Source organism: Lontra canadensis, unplaced genomic scaffold, assembly GCF_010015895.1.
Source record: "Lontra canadensis isolate GAN:19392208 unplaced genomic scaffold, GSC_riverotter_1.0 scaffold21, whole genome shotgun sequence".
Lineage (NCBI taxonomy): Eukaryota > Metazoa > Chordata > Mammalia > Carnivora > Mustelidae > Lontra > Lontra canadensis.
The window spans coordinates 377,310-394,675 of record NW_022631015.1 but is presented as its reverse complement, the minus strand read 5'-3'; the positions used below and the strand labels follow the sequence as shown (position 1 = coordinate 394,675).

At 36.4% G+C, this 17,366-nt stretch overlaps 1 protein-coding gene across 5 annotated transcripts in view; it reads left to right on the top strand.

Annotated features, from left to right (window-relative positions):
* The window catches only part of EXOC2 (exocyst complex component 2), a 254,314-nt gene that overhangs the window by 198,821 nt on the left and 38,127 nt on the right, over nucleotides 1–17,366 (top strand). The gene's annotated exons all lie outside the window — the stretch shown is intronic.

Genomic DNA, 17,366 nt, shown 5'->3' with positions numbered 1-17,366 from the left:
TTGATTTTGAGGTAGGTCTTACTATAAACTTCCCTTTTAGAACAGCTTTTACAATATCCTAAAGATTTTAGACTGTTAAGTTTTCATTTTCATTTGTCTCCATAAATTTTTTTATTTCCTTTTTGAATTCTTGGTTGACCCATTCATTGTTTAGTCACATGTTACTTACCTCCTTGTGTTTGTGTTCTATCTAGATTTTTTCATGTGGTTGATTTCTAGTTTCATAGCGTTGTCAGAAAAGATGCATGGTATGACTTCAGTCATTTCAAATTTGTTGAGATTTGTTTTGTGCCCTAATATATGATCTTTTCTGGAGGATGTTCCATGAGCACTTGAAAAGAATTTATATTCTACTATTTTAGGATGGAATGTTCTGAATTTATCTGTTAGCTCCATCTGGTTCAATGTGTCTTTCAAAGTGACTGTTTCCTTGTTAATTTTCTGTCTCACTGGTCCTTGCGTGAAGGGATCTGTAGCCGCTTGGAAAAATTACCAAGGCCTGCTGGTTAGGAGGAGAATGCCTGGTATGCTGTTACCAAGATAGGTGGAGAGTGTTGGCACTATGCTGCTTCTACAGGTGTCTGTGTATTTAGGCTGGGACATGGGGAGGGAAATGGTATTGCCAGCTCTTTCATGGTTAAAGAAATCTCCCAAAGATCCCTGCTTATCCAGCATAGTCTCTAAGATCATTAAATAAATCTCCTTCCCATATATCGTAGGCATTTTTCAACTGCTGCTTCTAGGCTGTATCTCAGCAATGCTGTTTGTTATACTATCTCTTTAAGGGTAGGGATTCAGTTTCCTCTCTCCCTCCCAGCTCTACCAGTGCCGAGCCAGCTGGGTTTTAAAGTTTGAGATGTTAAGTCTCACTGATGGTAAAAACTCCAGAAGACAGGTGCTTTTTTTTAACGGGGATTTCCCCTTCCCAGTGCATGCCCTCTATGCCTAGAGAGCCCAGCATGGTGTCCACTCTTTACCCCTGTCCATGCTCCACAGCATTGCTTCTTCCTGTGGACCCTCCCATTGGTTTGTATACCTCCTAACTCCATTTCTGCCCGTACTACCCTTTTAAATGTGGCCTTTTGGGGCACCTGGGTGGCTCAGTGGGTTAAAGCCTCTGCCTTCGGCTCAGGTCATGATCCCAGTGTCCTGGGATCGAGCCCCACATCGGGCTCTCTGCTCTGCAGGGAGCCCGCTTCCACCTCTCTCTCTGTCTGCCTCTGCCTACTTGTGATCTCTGTCAAATAAATAAATAAAATCTTTGAATGTGGCCTTTTCTCTACATTTACCTGTGGAGAGTCTGTTACGACAGTCTGTGGGTCATTTTCTTATTTATTTATACTGATGTGTGTGTTATCTAGTTATATCTGTGGAATGAGGTGAACCCAAGATCCTCCTCCTCTACCATCTTTTTTAAGTCTTTTAGACCATTTAAACTTAAGATAATGATAGGAATGTACTTATTACCATTTTGATCATTGTTTTCTGGTTGTTTTTGTAGTTCTTCTCTGTTCCTTTCTTCTTCTCTTGCTCTCTTCCCTTGTGATTGATGGCTTTCTGTAGTGTTATAGTGATTTTTTTTTCTCTCTCTCTCTCTCTTTTTGTATCACATGGTTTTGGTTTGTGGTTACCATAAACTTCATATATAACACTATTTTTCAGATATCACATTTTAAGTGTATAGCAGTATATATTAAGTTGATGGTCACTTGAGTACAAATATATTCTAAAAGCGCTATATTTTTACTCTTCACTTCTACATTTTATGTATATGATATCCTATTTTCATCTTTTTATTTTGTGAATCCCTTGACTTATTTTTTAGATATAATTGATTTTGCTACTACTTTATAAGTAATTGAGCTACTACCTTAACTGTGTATGTTTACTTTTGCCAGTGAAATTACTTTCTTTCATAATCTTCCAGTTATGTCCTTTTCTTTTCTGCTTAAAGAATGCCCTTTAACATTTCTTGTAAGTCCGGTTTTTAACTTTTATTTGTTTGGGAAACTGTTGCTCTCTCCTTTATTCTTGGATGATAATTTTGCTCTGTAGAATATTCTTGGTTATATTCTCTTCTGGTCTGCAGTTTCTGCTAAAAAATCAGCTGATAGCATTATTGGGTATCCTTGTATGCAACTGCTTGCTTTTCTTATGCTGCTTTTAAGATTCTCTCTTTATCTTTAATTTTCAACATTTTAACTATTATATAACTTGGTGTGGATCTCCTTGGTGTGGCTCTCCTTCATCTTGTTTGGGAACTCTGTGCTTCCAGGGCTGGGATGTCTGCTTTCCCCAGGTTAGGGAAATTTTCAGGTATTATTTCTTCAAATAGGTTTTTTGTCTACTTCTCTCTTCTTCTTGAAACCACTATAATGTAAATGATACTATACTTGGTAATGTTTTAAAGGGCCCTTAATCAAGTCTTATTTTTTATTATTCTGTTTCTTTTAGCTGTTCAGCTTTAATGCATTCCATTACCCTGTCTTCCAGATTGCTGATCCTTCTTTTTGCATGGTCTAATCTACTGTTGATTCCCTCCACTGTATTTTTAATATCCGTTACTATATTCTTTAGCTCTGATTGGTTCGTTTTTATACTTCCCATCTCTTTGTTGAAGTTCTCACTGAGTTTATCCAGTTTTCTCTCAAGTTCGGTGAGGCTTTTTATGACCATTACATTGAACTCTTTACAGGTCCATTGCTTATTTCTATTTCATTTCATTATTTTTCTGAAGTTTTGCCTCATTCTTTCATTTAGAGAATATTCCTCTGTCTCATTTTGTTTTACTTTCTGTGTGTTTTTCTATGAATTAGGTAAAACTGCTACCTCACTCAGTCTTGAAGGAATATCCTAGTGTAGGAATGTTCCCCGTATAGACAGTGTATGTCCAGCAGCTTAGCTGACTGGAACTCTAATGGGCATGATCAGGGTGATCCCAGGGGTGTTCTGTGCCAAGGCTTCCTTAGTATGAAATTGCTGGAGCTGGGGCAGAACAATTCAGGGTGCTTTATGCAAGAGACCACCCTGGTGGGATGGCTGAAGCTGAAGTTGATGAGGGCTGCCAATACCTGTGGCACTCTGCAGTGGGGGCACCCCAGAAACAGCTGGAGATTTTGTGGGCAAGGGCAGAGACCTCCTTGGCAAGACAGCTGGAGCAGGGGTGGGGATAGATGGAGAGGCTGCCTTGGGAGAATGGTTGGAGATGGTATGGGCTGAGAGCCCAAGACTTGTTGAGTGGGCAGGCCAGCTAGAGCACCTGAACCCTGCTCTTTCCTGTGTTATCAAGGTAGAGGGAGAACATGAATAATGTTTCTCACCAGCACCTCCAACCCTGGAGAGAGTTTACTAGTAGTTTCCTATAGTTTCATGGGCTCTCTAGGGTTAGAAATGGGTTTCTTTCATTTAATAGTCTAGTTTCCTGTCAAATCATTGTTGTTTTGTGGTGTCCCAGGTGGGACAGATCTCTCCAGGGGCCCCTTAGTGCTCTCCCTCCACAGTGCATTTCACAGTGTTGGGGGTGGGTTTCCTGTAGTTACCATGTTTTCATTTCTCCTACCATATGTGGTTCCTCTGTCCTTTGTTGTGCAAAAGCTTTTCAGTCAGCCCTCAGTTATTCTTTAGAAGGATTCAGTGTGTCCAAGTAAGGAAGTGAGTTCAAGGTCTTCTGGTGCCATACCACCTTGGAGACAAAGGCAAATGCATAGCTTTTCTTAAGTCTGTGGTTAGTCTATTGAAGATAATTTCAATTTTATTTTAAGGTCTCTATGTTTCAGAATTTATCTTTCAGACATTTTTACTGTCTGAACTCTGTAAAAGCCACTGCATAGTTAGTTATTTTTTGCATTTTCAACTTTAAATAATTCAAAGTTGGGGCCAGTTTAGCATTTCTAAAGAATAGATGTTAGAAGGCCAGTGATAGGGGCTCCTGAGTGGCTCAGTCTAATGGGTCGTGAGCTCAAGCACTGTGTGGGGCTCCATACTCAGTGGGGACTCTGCTTGAGGATTCTGTCATTCCGCCATTCTCCCCACTCACTCTCTTTCTCTCTCTCTTACTCTGTCTTTCAAAATGAATAAAAGATACTATTATCTTTAACTCCATCCTTTTTTTTTCCCCAAAGATTTATTTATCCATTTTGAATGGATATGAAATTTAAACTCAATTAACATATAGTGCATTATTAGTTTCAGAGGAAGAGTTCAGTAATTCATAAGTCTTATACGCAGTGCTCATTACATCATATGCCCTCCTTAATGCCCGTCACTCAGTTACCGTATCCTCCTACCCCACTCACCTCCAGCAACCTTCAGTTTTCTTCCTATGATTAAGATTCTTTTATGGTTTATCTCCCTCTCTGATTTCATCTTATTTTATTTTTCCTCTTCAAATTGATTTTTTAAAAAAATAAGTTCTGTATAGCTGGGGAATTAGAATTAAAATCAAATATGTAGCAACTGTAGTTAGAATTTCTAAAAGTGATTAGCTTTGTAAGAAGTACATTTTCTATAAATACCAGTGTTCACATCAATGATGAGCAGACAACAAGACCTTGAAGATTTTCAGGGTGAGACCCTGCTACTTTTAGCTGGGATGATCAGATTTGGCATATAGTAGGTGTCTTGGGGAACAAATAGGATATGGAGAGTTAAAATTAGCATAGTAGGAAATTCCAAACTCCTGAAAGTTTCTCAAGAAGTAAGTAAGGTATTTAAAGTGATGTTTTAAGGGAGATTATTAATGTAGTAATAGCAAGATAGCATGGTTATGGTTTAGGAGATGAAACAGAGAGGCTATATTAGAACTCTTGGAGTGAAATGGACTGTGAGCTTGCATGGGGTCAGAGGATGGATAAACTAGATTTCATTTATAATGAACTGTAGATAGATAAGTTAGCATTATTAAATATAGTAAGTATATTTACAACTTGGGGAGAACTCTCAGACAAGCATTTTAAATTTTGGTCAGCACAGTATCTGTTTTTTTCTAGAAAAAAATAAATTTAAAAGTAAGTATGTGTGGGCAAGATGGTGGCAGAGTAGGGGACCTTGTTTAATCTGGTCCCTTCAAGTTAGCTGGATATCTGTCAAACCATTCTGAGCACACCCAAATTCAACCTGAGATATAAGAAGATTTATCTGGATCTCTACAAGCAGAAAAATGACTTGTTTTGCAAGGCAAGAGGTGCAGAACCTTGAATCTTCAGAGAAAATATTGGAAGATAAACAGAGGAGGGAGCCACCATAAACCAGCCACCAGAAAGTGATATAACATTGGAGCAAAAAATCAGGACCCTTAGAAATCTGCTCCAGTTAGATACACTGTGCCCTTTCTGAAAAGGGCACAGGGGATAAATGGGGCAGAATTCTAGGTGGATTATTATGATCTCAGGATTCCAGGAGACTCTGAAAGAATGGGGGAGCCATTCTTATTTTATACAATAGAGTGCCCAAACAGGTGGAACAGGAAGACTGGTTATGGTCAGTGAGTCCAGAAGGGACTGGTCACCATAAAATGTGAGCTGGGCCAATAGAGACCACTCTCTCGCCACCCTGAAAAGGACTAGAAGGTCTGTTTAACATCCCAGGGAGATATAAAACAGCTTGAGAGGACATAAAGATATAAAAGAGATATAAAACAGAGATATAAAAAAAGAGATGTAAAACAGTGAGAGGTATAAAAAAAGAGATATAAAAAAGATATAAAAAAAGATATAAAAGAGATATAAAAATATCTCTTTTAATATATAAGATATAAAAAATACATAAGATATATCTAATATATATAATATATAAGATATAATATTAATATATAAGATAAAAAGAGATATAAAAGAAGAGATATAAAACAGTGAGAGGACACTGGGCCAGTACCCAGCATGACCTGGGAGCTGCAGAGGAGGGTGCACATGTGAGCCCACAGCCCACAGTTTATCCATAAAAATAGATAAACACCCCAACATATAATAGTGAAGCTTGCATTTCTTCCAGCCAAAGAATCTATCCTGAGAATAGTTGGGAAGAGGAAGTTCCTTATATATGGAGGGAAGAACATCAGAATAACATCAGACCTATCCACAGCTATCCCAGAAAGGGCTAGCAAGACTATTCACAGTACTAAATGAGAAGAACATGCAGCCAAGAATACTTTATCCAGTAATGCAATCATTCAGAATGGATGGAGAGATAAAGAGCTTCCAGGACAGGAAAAAACTGAAAGAATATGTGACCACCTGCAAGAAATAATCAGGGGGATTCTATAACCGATGAGAGATTCCAAGAGTAATGTAGACTAGAAATAAGAGACATTCTATAGAACCAGGGACTTTACAGGCAATACAATGGCACTAAATTTATATCTTTCAGTAGTTACTATCAGTGTAAGTGGGCTGAATGCTCCCATCAGAAGACATGGGGTCTCAGATTGGATTAGAAAGCAAGACCCATCCATATGCTGTTGACAAGAGATTAATTTTGAACGTAAAGACACATTCAGATTCAAAATGAGGGAATGGAGAACCATTTACCATGCCAATGAACCTGAAACATGAAGAAATAGACTGTCTGAACAGACCAATAACCAGTGAGGAAATTGAAGCAGTAATCAAAAACTTCCCAAAAAACAAGAGTCCAGGGCCAGATGGCTTACCAGGGGAATTCTACAAAGCATTTAAAGAAGAAATAATATCTATTTTACTGAAGCTGTTTCAAAAAATAGAAATGGAAGGAGAACTTCCAAACTCTTTCTATGAGGCTGGCATTACCCTGATCTCAAAAGCCTACAAAGGAGAATTACAGACCAATATCCCTGATGAACAGGGTTGTCAAAATACTCACCAAGATCCCAGCCAGTAGGATCCAACAGTACATTAAAAGGATTATTCACCCCAACCAGGTGGGATTTATTCCTGGGATACAAGGCTCAACATTTGCAAATCAAAGTGATCACATTAACAAAAGAAGAGATAAGAACGCTATGATCCTCTCAACTGTTGGAGAAAAAGCATTTGACAAAATACAGCAACTCTTCAGATTAAGACTCTTCCAGGTATAGGGATAGAGGGAACATACCTCAATATCATAAAAGCCATCTATGAAAATCCCACAGCGAGTATCATTCTCAATGGGGAAGACCTGAGCTTTTCCCTTAAGGTCAGGAATGTGACAGGGATGCCCACTCTCACCACTTTTGTTAATACAGTACTGGAAGTTGTAGCCTCAGCAGTCAGACAACAAAAAGGAATAAAAGGCATTCAAATTGGCAAAGAAGACAAACTCTCTCTTCGCAGATGACATGTTAGTTTATATGGAAAACCCGAAAGACTCCATCTGCAAATTACTAGAACACATATGGCAGTTCAGCAATGTGGCAGGATACAAAATCAATGCACAGAAATCTGTTGCATTTCCATACAGTAACAATGTAACTGAAGAAAGAGAAATTAAGGAAGCAATTCCCTTTACAATAGCACCAAATACCATAAAATACCTAGGAATAAACCTAACCAAAGAGGTAAAGGATCTATACTCTAGAAACTCTTATGATATCTATACTCTAGAAATCATAGAGAACACTTATGAAAGAAATGGAGAAAGACCCAGAGAGATGGATAAACATTCCATGCTCGTGGATTGGAAGAATAAACATTGTTAAAATGTCTCCACTTCCCAGAGCAGTCTACACTTTCAGTGCAATCCCTGTCAATATACCATTGACATTTTTCACGGAGCTGGAACAAACTATCCTAAAATTTGTATGGAACTAGAAAAGAGCCCAAAATCTCCAGGGGAATGTTGAAAAAGAAAACCAAATCTGGGAGCATCACATTGCCTGACTTCAAGCTATATTACAAAGCATCAAGACAGCATGGTACTGGCACAGAAACAGACACATAGATCAATGGAACAGAATAGAGACCCCAGAAATGGACCCTCAACTCTATGGTCAACTAATCTCTGACAAATCAAGAGAAAATATCCAATGGGAGGGGGGGAACAGTCCTTCAATAACTGGTGCAGGAAAAATTGGACAGCCACATGCAGAAGAATGAAACTGGACCAATCTCTTACACCATACAAAGTGGCAGTATGGAGTGGGCATGCAGAGCTAGTCAGAAATGACATTGCAATATAAGTGTATTTAAGTGCTTTAACAAAAAATTCAAAATGAAGCTAAGGGAAAAAAAACTTGAAGTTTAAATTAGAGTGGATATCAATAGAAAACAATATATGCTCAGTGAAAAAACTTCTTATAATATTGATTCGGATGTTTGTTAGGACACTGAAGTACGAGGAAAGAACTATTAGACTTAATACAGTCTGTAATAATATGGAGTGTCATCTTGTAAAATATTAGTGTGGGTCCTTCCTCACAGTCAGCAGAATCATACAACTGACTGTCAATGCAGGAGCAAGTAGGCAACTTATAGTTTCTTAGAGTCCCAGGAAAATCTATTTCTAAAGTAATAATTTGTTTCCTTAGTTTAAAATTCCAGGAATGTCTCTAATACACATAACAGAGCTGTGATACACAGCAAAGTAAGTGAACTGAAATAACTTTTTCCCTTATTTTTTAAACATGTATAAGAGACTCAATTCCTACTCTGGAAAGCAGTTTTATGTACTTGCTTTTTAAATATTACTATTTTTTTTATTTTTTATTTTTATTATTATGTTTAATTAGCCATATAGTACATTATTAGTTTTTGATGTAGTGTTCAATGATCTTTCAAATTCAGTTTTACCTTTTTAAAATCATTCTGAAGATTATTTGAGCCTTGCAGAATTTTAAGGGCACCATTATGAACATCATATTCCTTTTGCTATTTGTTGGACATTTTAAAATATCTGTCCCTTTCTCTGAATTTGGAGCATTAGTTGTTCTCTTATGTTTCTCTTATGACCCATCTTCCACAACTTTCCTGCTTTCTAGTCATGGAGTGGTTTGACACTTTGTTATACTTCTGCTTTTGATCAAAGCAAATGCTAATTAAATGAACTTCCTGTTTGAAGAGAGAAGTCTAAGTCAATAATCTTTTCCTTTGCTGACCTCGGAAAAGCTAGTTTTCCTCATTTCTTGGACTATTTTTCTTAATTTCATTTAAAAAGTATTATGAAGTAGCCTTTAGTAAACTTGTATTTGATCTTCTTGTGAGAAAAGCAGTTTTACATTTTCTAAGGAAGATAATCCTAAGTCACTCATTTTTTTTTTTAAATCACAGTTTCATTATTATACCTTACCTTTTTTTTTCAGACATTTTTCTCCTTTTTTGTATGCAGTTTAGTATATTAGAGCCAGTGCTATAAAACCATTTGTGCAATGCTTTGAACATTTGGTTATAATTATTTTGTCTGCCAAGCATTTTTCGATGTGATATTTATTAACCTTGAGTTGACCTGTGACATACATACTTTCTTCATTACATGCCCTATCTGTTAAAGCATTTGTTGTGTTATATATTAAATTGATAGCTGCAAACTATGCTGTTTGGCGTCAGGGGAAACTAAAGTACTTGTGTGCAAATAAACAATATAAGTCATTTTTTAAACTTTATTTTGGACATTTCAGGCATCTATCAAGATAGTGTAGTAAAACATATCTTGATTGACCTTTGGCCAGCTTCAACAATTATGAGCTCATGGCCAATCTTGTTTTATCAGTACCCCTCAATTCCCCACTACGCTGAGATATATTATTTTGAAGTGAATCCCAGACATTAGATCATTTCATCCATATACAAATCAGATAAGGACTGATCTAAAAAACAAAATAAAACAAAAACTCCAAAACAAAATCACAGTACCATCATTAGATCTGGAAAAAATTAACAGTAATTTCCCAGCTTCATCAAATACCTAGTCAATGTTCAGAAATCATAAAAGCTTTTTAGACAGTTTGTTCAAATCAGGATTCAACCAACTCTGTATGTTGCATTTGGTTGATATGGTTCTTAATTCTTTTCTTTTCTTTCTTTAGTGTCCCTTCAGTTTATTTGTTGAATAAATCAGTTTGTTCTATAGGTATTCTCACTTTCTGGATTTCAAATTGCTTCCTCATTGTGTCATTTACCATGTTCCTCTGTCCCTTGTGCTTCCTATAAATTTGTGACTAATAAAATAGCCCTATCAGTTTTAGGCTTGATTTTTTTTTTTATTTTGTTTGCTGTTACCAGAAGGTAGCTGGTGATTGAACAAGATTGAAAATTGGATTCAAGTGTTATCAGCTTGATCCACTCCTTAAAAGTTTATCATAACTTTTATCATAACAAAAGTTTATCATAAACCTTTCATCTGATGCTTTTAGCATTTTTGGGAATTGTTGCAATGACCTATTATTTCCTTAAGGATTAAAAATTTATGATTGTTAGTTGAAACACTAAATAAAAAATTTCATCAGCTATTCATATACTCTGAGAATGTAGTTCCTACAGGAAAGGCAGGATAAATTCTTGATTCTTTCCCTTTTTTATAAATTTTAAAAATGAGTTGGTTCTCTCACATTTTGAAAAAGTGATCAATAATATTTAAAAATTTTTTAAATTTTTTATTGGTTTGAGCACATTTTATGAGTTTCAACTCAGTATAGTAGTTATTATTACTATTTTTTTAAATAATCAATTTGTGTCCTTTTTGGCTTGGGAGTCTCTTCAGATGGGCTCCTGACTCCTGAAAGTACAGCTTCATGATGCTCCCTTGCTCTCTTGTATGTTGTGGTGTTACATGCTTACCCTGTGCTTTCTTGTCCCAGATGTGGAGTGAGCCCTTGGAAGGGAATGAGATAATTCAAGTATTGAAATAATGTAAAGTCTGAAGAAACTTCTTTTCTTTACTCTTTCCATACTTTGTCCCTGTTCTCCCTTTGTGCCCCTGGCTTTTTTTGTGGTCTATCTCATTAACTCTCATCCAAAAGTTCATTCTGTAATTTGATAAGCAGTGTTAGCAACAGTCACATTACCTGGTGGCTTCTTAAGTTCCAGCAATACTATTACTTCTGTTCAAGTCAGCACCAGGTAAGCCGGTTCCCTAATATCACAATTCTTACAAATCAGGTAGTGAAAGGTGTCTTTAGAGATGCCTCTAAGGAGCTGTCCCCTAGTCAGGAAGACATTAGAAGGACTATGTATTTATGTTCTGTAATTATGAATCTGTGAAACTTCTGTTCTAAGGGCCTATGGGAAGTGTTAGGAATTTTACCTCCTTACTTCACCTGATTCTGTTTGTTGAACTATACACCTACGGGTCTTTCTAAAACTCAGTACACACTTCACAAAGATATCAGATACTTGTCTATATTCTACCATTTTGACATTCTTTTTTCCACCCCAGCCATTTTATTGTTTCTTGTAACCTTGGCTACAGTAATTTAAGATATTTGTCTTTAAATAGTTCTGTGTAAAAAATTTTAAAGGGCATTTGAGGGCCTGCCTTTTGTTCTGATCTCTGACTTAAGGCATGGCCTGAAAGCCTGTGGAAGTCCATTGTACCTGCCGACACAATGAACAGGTGGCTATGTCCACTCTTCTGTTTGGCTAGTTGCACATCCAGCGATATAACCATACAACTCCGTATTTGGCAGCATCAACAGCTGATAGCAAATGTTGACATTTGGATCATCATTTTCATAAATTTAGTCTAGATGTTGTAGCTATTATCAAAGGAGTTATTTTATCTCTACCATGATTCCTCCTCAGAACAAAAACTTTCTGATCATATTCAGAAATTTTTTATTCTAGCATTAGTAAAGGTAGTGTGTTATAACAAACTGATTAATTTTAGTACCTCTGCTCTCTGCATTATATGTGAATTTTATGAAGCACTTTAGAATTGTCTTAGAATGTGGATGGTTGGAGTGCGTTGGACTAGTAGAATGAGCAGATAATTCCAAATTATTACTTTAACCTGGAAAATAGTGACAAATGTTATGCTTTCCCAGTTATATATAACATGTATCACAATAGAAAGCTGAGGTTCAGATGATTTCCAAATGTTATATTTGGACTTCTTAACAAATTTTAAGTCACCATCAAAAACACTTTGATATTTCGGCCACTGGTTAACAGAATCAAAGGCATTAAAATAAAACTAAGGCATTAAAGGCATTAAAGTAAAACTGAGGACAGATAAGTTGCCTTAAAAAAAGAAAAAAAACAAACCCTCGGGGCGCCTGGGTGGCTCAGTGGGTTAAAGCCTCTGCCTTTGGCTCAGGTCATGATCTCAGGGTCCTGGGATCGAGCCCCACATCGGGCTCATTGCTCGGCGGGGAGCCTGCTTCCATCTCTCTCTCTGCCTGCCTTTCTGCCTACTTGTGATCTCTGTCTGTCAAATAAATAAATAAAATCTTTAAACAACAACAACAAAAACAAACAAACCCTGGAAGCTACTTTATACTGGAGATACCTAAATACTGTGTGTGTGTGTGTGTGTGTGTGTGTGTGTGTGTACATGGTCTCCTTTTTTACTGAAAATCATTATTTAATCAAAATTATTATTGCTTGTTGTTACCTCTCCTGCAGGATTATATAATGTGCCCCTATCCCAACACACCGAGATTCTAATTGCCAATACTTCAGCTCTGAAACTACTTTTGGTGCTTAGATGGGTCAGGATAGCTCTCTGGAATTGCCTTATATCCAACAGACATTTGGATGACTTTAAAAAGAGCAAGAGAGATTACAAAAAATGCCAGGGATAAATAGGAGGTCAGAAGACTTAACACAGAAAGGTTAGGAAGATGTTAAGAGAATTTTTTTTCTATTTTTCTATTCACTTCCAATGCCCACATTCCCCAGCCTACCTTCCTGGTTTTTTGTTTTTTCATTTCTTTGCTTCTCTTTGTGTTTCTGCATGTGGGGTGGTATGGCAGTAAGTTAGGGTTCCTAGTTGCTGACTTATAGGAAGAAGTGAAAAATATGTATTTCAAATATTCTCTTCTTTATGCCTTACCATTACAACATTATAAATTTGTTTCTGGCATGATAGTCTCTAAAAACCAAAAACCAGTATGTTTATAGTTTCATTAAAAGCAATACCATTCATATGCTTCTACTGTGGCTAGGATTGAAAGGGAAAATTTTGAGAACTGTTAGTTTAGAACTAAGCCTTTGTTGCTTATTGTCCTCCCTAAGGTTTTAAATATGCACAAATGGTCATTGGCTCTTGTAACTTCCCCATCAGAATACCTTTAGAGATATATCTCTTTGTCCTCACTTGGCTTTGCTAGCCTTTAATCAGCTACACCTGCATCCCCCTGTCTCCTGCTCTGGGCTACTGCTCTGGTGGAGCTCTCCTAACCCAACCTGAGCTTCCCACCTAAGCCTGCCTGAAGGCCATGTGCATCTTCATTTCCACCAAGTCTGAAGCCACTTGAGAAAGCACCACAGACAGTGTACTCAAAAATTGTGCTAAGTGAATGGAATAGGCAAATGAATTTACTCATTCTAATAGAAGATGCACACCTATAGAATGTTGTGAGAAAGCCAAATCATAGAACAATTCTTTCTTTTTCATTTCCTCTAATATGTCATCACCCAAGGTCAGAAATGCCATCTCTGTCTGTGTCTCTCCCCCAGTACTAGGAGAGAACCTCAGAGATAAACAGTTTAGTAAATACTTATTGGATTAATTATATGCAACTTCCTTAACCATCTTGTCTTACTAAGCAGCAAAAACCACCCCCCCCAAAACACTTTAGTACAGCTTAATTATAAGCCATTTTAATAACTATTGAACATCACAGTGGAAAACTTTTGAGTATGGGTTTTTAAAACAACAACGTCTTGAACATTTCCTGGGAGTCTCCATTAGAAGGGAAACTGACAGGCCTGAGAGGGACTCAGAGACCTGACACATCTCTGCTCCAGAGCTGAGGAAACCCAGCCCAGATGAAGGATTACTGAAGGCCCTGGAGTACCATGTGATCCACATAACTGGCCAGGACTTTTCTCTTTCTGCCTCAGTTTATCATTTATCAGCAAGGTAATTAATGTGGTAAACTCTGTATTGCATAAACAGTCCAACAGTAATACAGTTTGAATCCAAAACTCAGTCTGGGCTAAGTTTTAAGTGATTGGAACAGTAGACATCCACAAAGCAGTTTGTGTCTCTAAGAGTAAGTTAAACGTGGTGTTAATTAAATCCTTATATTGTATGAGATACTTACTTGGGATATGGATTTTCTTTTGTATCAGTTTACCAATTTTGTGATAATGTCCAGTACTATAAAAATGTTTGAGTGACAACCAAAGTAAATTCATAAATATGATATATTTGAAAACCCATTTTTTATTTTTGAAACTGCTGTCATTTCTGATTGCAAATGGTATGACAGTCTATGATTATAGTAACAAGAACTTGAAGAATTATATGTAGAATGCATATCACTTTTAGCAAGTTTTTGTATTGAAGGAGCGTAATAATGGGTTTTATGAAATCACAAAAAGCCGCCTTCGGGGAGTTTAAATATGGTGGCTATGAATAAGATTTATATTCTTGTACTCTATAGTACAAGTTAGGTTGTATTAATGAAAAGAAAAATTGGTGTATATTCTTGGACTTTTTTCTCTTTTTTTGATTTTGTGTTGTGGCTTTTTCTCTGCTAAGGAAAATGTATAACAAACCCCCCCCCCCTTTTTTTTTTACTAGAGCAAGTGCTACTTTTGGGCATGTGTGCCCATATCCTACAAGACTATACTTAAATTAATGTTGACAGTAAGGTGCTTTTGGTGGGACACACAGTCTTTCACCATTGAAAAACTGGCAGTCCCCATTAAAGATAAATTTGCATTTCTGCAATGACCCAGTTCTGTTACCTAAGAGAAATGAGTATTCATGCCTACCAAAGACAACAACAATATCCATAGCAGCTCTATAAAATAGCTAAAAATTAGGACGCCTGGGTGGCTCAGTTGGTTAAGCATCTGCCTTCACTCAGGTCACGATCCCACGATCCTGGGATCAAGTCCTGCATCTGTCTCCTTGCTCAGCAGGGAGCCTGCTTCTTCCTCTACATCTTGCTCCCCCTGGTTGTGCTTTCTCTCTCTCTGTCTGACAAATAAATAAAATCTTTTGAAAATTAAAAAAAAATAAAATAGCTAAAAATTGGGAACTTTTCAGATGTCTATCAGCAGTTAGAGTGGATACATAAATCATGATGTGGTCATACAGTGAGATTTGTATAGTAGTGAGAATGACCAGACTCTCCTATATGCAACAACATTAATTCTATATATACTATTGAGGGAAGGAAGCCAGATGCACAAGAATACTGTCTGCTTCTGTATGAGTCCATTATTTCATTTATATGAAAACCAACGGATCAATAGAGAGAGATTGGAATAATGATTATCTTTTAGACAGGGATATTGCCTGGTAAGGACTACCAAGAGAGCCTGCTGTGATGCTGGATATAAATATCCTCTCTCTGGGCACTTGGGTGGCTCAGTGGGTTAAAGCCTCTGCCTTCAGCTCAGGTCATAATCCCAGGGTTCTGGGATCGAGCCCCGCATCGAGCTCTCTGCTCAGCGGGGAGCCTGCTTACCTTCCTCTCTCTCTCTGCCTGCCTTTCTGCCTACTTGTGATCTCTATCATATAAATAAATACAATCTTTTTTAAATAAATAAATAAATGTTCTCTCTCTTGATCTGGGTGGTGGTTATATGTGTATATACAAATGTAAAAACTCATCAGAATATACACTTAGAATTTATGTATTTACTATAAATTATACTTAATTTTCCCTTCATTTTTTTTTTTACTATAGCATGTTTGCTTAATTTACAATCAGCAGAAAATAAGCTGGGTCTTGTTTTGATCCTAACATTGATGTTTTAAAGGTTCTACACAATATTTGTTTGAAAGAACATATTAAAAATTCCTTTTTAGAAGCTAGAAAATACAAAGTTTAACCCCACAATTTTCCTCTTTGATAGAATTGAAAACTATTGCTACAATTTTAAATGGACTTTTCGTTGTTTAAACTACATCTAAGAAAATCTAAAAAAATTTAAAAATGTGCAAATGATTGCATAGCAGAACATGAACATTAACTGCAAACAGTAAAAAAATGAAAATTAGAAATACTTTCAAATATACAAAGGTTCCAGAATCAATCCTTTAAACACATTCCACAAACATTATTTCAGAACTATCTTTTGTTCTTTATAGGTAAGACCTATATTACTAAAACCAAAATTGAAATAAAAGCAGTTCTCTACAAGGAATTGTTTCCCCACAATATTTCTTACTTATATCTTCAATAAGTTTTTAAAATTTTTAAATTTTTAAAGATGCTAGCTTTTATTCTGAAGTGAGATTGGACATGTTGCTTTTATTGCCTCCCCAAATGATCTCAGAGAAATGCTAGAAATTATAAATGGTTGAAGTATTATTGTTTTTTGTTTTTTGTTTTTTTTTAGTCAGGGACTGCCAGGTACTACATTGATAATTAAACTCAGAGATATGACTCTTATTTAAAATTAATTCTTTTTCCAAAATATTTTAAATTTCATGGCACCATAGAATCACATGGAATGGGAGTATTAATCTTTCATCTTGCCTCTTATGAAATAAACAGGTGTGAAGAACAAGCTTCCTTCATAGAGTGGTAGGCAAATTTTGATACAAATGTACAGACTGAGTGCTATAAACATCAAAATTCACTTCTTTCACACTATGCATAAACTTAAATCAACTTTGAAACAATTTACTTACTAAGCAATATGACCCAACAATAGTCCTTAACGTTTGGAATAACTGTAGGAGAGCATTTTTTTCCCCTTAAAATTTTTTTCTGCTGTCTTTGACCTATTCAGATTTTAAGGTGAGTTCTTCCAATGATTATATGTTCCAAATCTTCATAGAAACCAGAAAAAAAACAGTGAAAGTTCCATGTTTCTGTCAAAAATTCAGTCTTCTCCAAAATCCTACTTAACCCAGTTGACACCATTTCACAAGACAGTTAACAAAAAACTGTTCCATGCTTCATCATAAATTAACTATCATCAGGGACCTAGACATCGTAACAAGACAGAAAAGTCCACCCCAAACTTAAATGTTCTGATCAGTCAGTTGTTATACTGTAGCTACACCTTTACTTTTTTTCATTCTATCTTATTAGCAAGCTACATCTCTGTGTTAACAGTTATACAAAATATGGGTATAAAAGTTTATTTTTAACAAAACTGTTACAAATTATGGCCAACCAACATCTTTTCACCAATACTTCAAGCATAAAAAATGAGAATCTTTACAAAAATACACAGAGACCACAAATTGGTAGCTACCCATAACATTAAATAAACTGGACTCTTCAGAGTGGCTTCTCAATAGCGTATCATTTTAATTACAGCCATTTGCCTGGTACAGGGAAAACT